Consider the following 5,127-nt stretch of genomic DNA (forward strand, 5'->3'; position numbering starts at 1 on the left):
CACCCTCATACTGTATTTTCCAACCACAGCTGGTTGAATCACAGATGCAGAAGCCACCAGAGGGCCCACTGTAAATAATAAGTATATTGTGTCTAAGTCATTGTTAGTCAGGCTTTCTGTTACTTAAAACCAAACACAGCCCAATAAAGAGACAGTAATGATTTTGGATGACGACCTCCAATATTTGAATATCTCACTTTAAAGTGCGTGTATGTACATATGGGTTTAATTTTTTTAACATATAAGATGGATTACCAACATATAAAATGGAACATAAATAAAAATGAGATAAAAATCAAATATGAGGTGTGATTCTTTATTTTCTTTCTGTGCCCTAAGGCGACACAGTGCACTCCAATATATTCAGCTGAGTATTTTGTTCTGAAGGGGAAATGGGACATCTGTGAGAATGGGTAAGATCTAACTCCAGACTATAAATGTTATAGCCATAAATAACCTGGAGAACCTTAACAATAAAGTAGAGAACTCTCATCTGTAAATTATCCAACATTTTTTAAACCTGTCTATATTTTTTAAAACTGCATCACTAGGGGCTGGCCCGGTGGCATAGCAGTTAAGTTCCCATGTTCCACTTGAGCAGCCCAGGGTTTGCCAGTTCAGATCCCAGATGTGGACCTGTGCATGGCGCGTCAAGCCATGCTGTGGTAGGCGTCTCACATATAAAATAGAGGAAAATGGACACAGATGTTAGCTCAGGGCCAATCTTCCTCAGCAAAAAGAGGAGGATTGGTGGCATATGTGAGCTCAGGGCTAATCTTCCGCCCCAAAATTAAAATAAAATAAAAAAACTTCATTTCTTCTAAGATAGTCTAATTCACTAAGCTGGCTACAGTATATGGTACTATTTTGTCATATATTTAAATTTCAAGGAGCACTTTCTGTTTCTAGGAAGGTAATCTGGTAAATAAATTTGTTATAGAGCTCTTCATTGTCTTAAAAAAATCACACGGATGAAGATCCCAGTAATGTAGCCAGGAGGGGCCTGATATTTCCATGAATTCCCATTTGTCCTTCACCGCTCTCCCTTGTTCCAGAGTACGTCAATGTCAGACATCACTCTCTACCTTATCAGCTCACGGACCTCCCATCTGACTGGACCTTGAGCTCCAGGGGGCACAGCAGGTGGATCTCTGGTCCACCAGCTTATGGGTGGCCTGATACAGAGGTGCATACAGTAGATGTGTATAGAAGAATGATCTTTTTATGCATGAACCTTTTTCTAAATATTCTATATTTAAAAGGGTGCATGCTTTTGTTATCATCATAAAAGAAAAACTTTACATGAACAAATGTTTAGAAGTTAGGACATGAGAAGAACTTCAAAAGGAACTTAGGGAAAATGTATAGAATTTTACGAGAGGAGGAAAAGATCAACTCCACAAGGTGGACGGGAGGGGAGGAGAAAAAAAATTGGGAAAGAAATTCTAAAAGAGAGAGAATGAAAGATAAAGGAATGGTAGGCTTAAGATGAACAGTGATGGTGCTAAGGATGGGGCTTTCAAGCACCACATACAAAGTTAAAGGTCTAAGGTCAAGGAAATGTAGCTGCTGGAGAAGGAATAGTGCCCATTCACTGGGACCACAGGGGCTATGCAATTATCCAGACCACTCATCTGGCACTTGTTATACATAGTTTAATGTGTTTTCTTATATTTTTATGGGTTTTGGTCTCTATCCCCAGGTAGGTCAGGGAGACGGCTTTGCTTTTAAGCTTTGTATTCTTTCCACATCGCATAGCACACACAGTACACAGTCAGTACAGTAATTAAATGCACAGTGGAAGGTAGAGGTGGTTAATCCATTAAAGGAAAAATGGGAAGAAAATCTAAGGCTGGAAGACAGAAATCCCAGCAGATTTTGCAATGACAGTTAATTTATTAACGAGTTAAAACGATGAGTGGTTTTCCCCTTAAGCACTGAGTTGAACCTGAATATTACTCATGGAGGTTTTCCATGTTGCCAGCACAACGCTGCACACTGTGGGAACACAGATTTTGTTGCAGGAACAAGAGTGCCAAATGGGCCATTACAGATAATAATTGCAATAGATAATCAAAGAAGGGGGAGGTTACAGTTATCTCTGAAGTCTTCCCAAAGGGTTGGCATTGGAGCCAGGTCTTGAATACGAGTGATTTAATTGGCACAGGAAAAAAAATTCTAGATATGAAGAGCAAGAACACCTGAGGAAGGAAAATGACAGGGCATGGCGTAGACCCTAAACACCTTCTTCACACTCCTGGCTTGCAAATGTCAGATTCATCAAGCAGTTTTTCCTTCCCCCACCGAGTTCATGACATGCCAATGCTCTAAGAGAAGATAAGAATCTGATTAAGCAATCTAAAAGCTTTCAGGATTAGCAAAATACGTTTACAGGCTAGAAGCCACTTAAATATGGTCTTCGACTCCAGCAGCATCTTTCCTGGCAGCCCTGAAAACGAAACCCACTGCCATATATTAAAATTCCCTGTTGAATCTTCCATTTATCAGGCACCCAGGAAGGAGTACTGGCATGAGGCTGAGTTATAAAATATTTAATGGTCAGGGAAAATTGCAAGAAGAATGCAGTGGTGTTTGAAAGGGAAACAAACCATTTCTCAGCTGGCAAGAGGCAAAGATAGCTGGGCTCCCACTGCCAGAGATCAGACAATTGTTCACTTTGCTGGCATGGGAGAAACGGGGAGTGTTGGGCAAGGAGTTTAAAAGTTCATTTGAGTCGTGGGGCTGCTGTGAGGACGAACAGCTCTTGATGTATTCTGGGGTCATTGATTCTCACAGCAAATGCACCAAAGACCCTTGTTAAATTTGCATGACATCCTACCACCTTCCACTTTGAAATCTTACTTTTAAAAACTGCTCCAGCTTAAATAAACCTGCATGAGACATAGTTCATTCAATGAAAAGGCACTTATTTGAGAACTGCGGCATTTATCCTAAAGCTGAATATATTTCCTTCCACCTGCACACACACGTGCCCATACAAACCGCTTTCAACTATAACAGTTACAACAGCGGGTACTGTCACTGGAGTCTTTGGCTTGCGCTAGGCTCTATGCTACATGCTTCATAGTCACCATCTCTGCTCCCCACATCACTCTACGGAAATGGTCCAGTCTATGTCACCAGCTATCTCTAAATACAGTGGATGTTTAAATATTTTTTTCTCATCTTGTTTGAACTCTCAGAAGCATCTAAGGCTCTCAGCCACTCCCACCTTCATGAAAAACCTTTCCTTGGCTCCTATGTTATCACGTAGTTTTGATTTTCCTCTTGCTTTTTCGTTTCTGCCACCTGTCTCATCAAACTTATTTTTAAAAGCTGGGTTACTTAAGGACTGGTCTTCAAATAACTCCTAACATATACTCAGCACTGTGCTAATACGCATTTTCCTTTAGTTATTTCTTTGGCATTAAAATAACACTATGAATTTATGCTATTATTTGCTATCTTTATTTTACAAATGGAGAAACTGAGTCTTAGAGATTTATGTCATGGACTCAAGGTCACGTGGCTCTTAGCTGGTAGCTTCTGGACTCAAACCAAGGCAGCCTGACTTGCTCCAATATACTGCTTCCCACAGGCCACATTTTTATGTCTGTTTTTTTCTTTTTTTCCATCTTTACTGATTCTCTAGCTGAGTGCTATGCCAGGTATGGTCCTCAGACCAGCTGTACCAGCATGACCTGGGAGTATATTAGTAATGATAATTCATGAGCCCCATCCGAGACGTACTGCATCAGCAACTATGGAGGTGGGTGGTGATTCAACAAACTCTCCTGGTAATTCTCATTCACACTAAACTCTGACAACCAGCTGCCTCGGGTGGAACTGTCTGATACCATCTACACGCCAATAATCTCAAAGTCCAGCCCAAACCCCTAGGTTCCTCTAAACTCAATCTTCCTACCTCTCCTCTCCTGAAGGACATCCCAAAGCCACCTAAAATTTAACTTGTAGAAAACGGAACTCTTGTTTTCCCTCCACAAAACTCTTCTTCCTTCAGGTTTCTTGGTCTCAACTAATTGATCTTGTTGTGCAGGCCAGAAGCCTAGCAGCCATCCTTCTCCTCACTCTCCATGTGAATCACCAAACACTGGTGATTCAGCTTCTTAAATGTAGCTGGAATCTACCCCTTCTTTCTACTTTATCTTATCTGGAACACTCCATATGGGCCTGTCTACATGCATGCTTGTCACCCTAAAACAAATTATCCACATTGCAAGTAATTTGCACAATGTGTGCAAAAACACATAATGATGGTCATTTCCTTCGGGAAAATCATTTAGTGGCTTTACCTGGCTCTTATGATGAAAACTAACGTCCTCCCAATGCCCGTCTGTCTCTGTCCTCATCTCATATATAACACTCGCCCCCGGTTTCGGTGCCTAGGCCACAGTTGTTCAAATGGTCCATCCCCTGAGGCCTGTGCACATGCTCCCCTCTGCAGGGGCCACCCCGCAGCCCACACACTCTCACAGTCATCTACAGATTTCATCCAGAGCACCTATAAGGAGACAACGAAACATTCAGCAAAAAATAATTCGCTTTAGGTATTTCTGTTCCCTGCAAAATCCCTCAGGTTTTACCGCCAAACACAGGGCTCTACTCATGGCACTTGCCCCGTTCAGGTCAAGGCCCTCCTCCCCTTGTGTTCCTCTCTTAGGCTTTCATTCTTTCAAGCAGAGACATTTTGACTGCTGCTGACAGTCTTGAGTTACAGATGACACACCAGATCTGGAAAGCCCAGCCTTTGAGCTGGCTTATCAAAGTCTAACAAAAATGAGTCTCACTCTGGGGGAGATTCTCAGGTTTACTGGTAGAAAGAATAAATTTTATTATTTTCATCTGTTTGTCCCATAGACTATAGGATTCTGGAAGACAAGAACATGTTTTTTTGTTTATCCGTTGTGTGTGTGTGTGTATGTGTATGTGTGTATGTGTATATACTGTGTTTCTGATAACTAGCCCATCAAGCTGCCCAATAGTTATTCAATAAATATTTATTGAATGAAAATATGCTATAGATTGAATGCTTGTCTCCCCCACAATTTGAATGTTAAATGGTATCACCCAATGTGATAGTATTAGGACCTGTGGCATTTGGGAGGT

The 5,127-nt window shown here is 41.3% G+C and overlaps 1 protein-coding gene across 14 annotated transcripts in view; it reads right to left on the reverse strand.

Moving 5' to 3' along the window:
- Window positions 1–5,127, reverse strand: part of NRG3 (neuregulin 3) — a 1,011,269-nt gene that overhangs the window by 570,392 nt on the left and 435,750 nt on the right. The window lies entirely within an intron of this gene.

This window comes from Equus caballus, chromosome 1 (genome assembly GCF_041296265.1).
Source record: "Equus caballus isolate H_3958 breed thoroughbred chromosome 1, TB-T2T, whole genome shotgun sequence".
Classification (NCBI taxonomy): domain Eukaryota; kingdom Metazoa; phylum Chordata; class Mammalia; order Perissodactyla; family Equidae; genus Equus; species Equus caballus.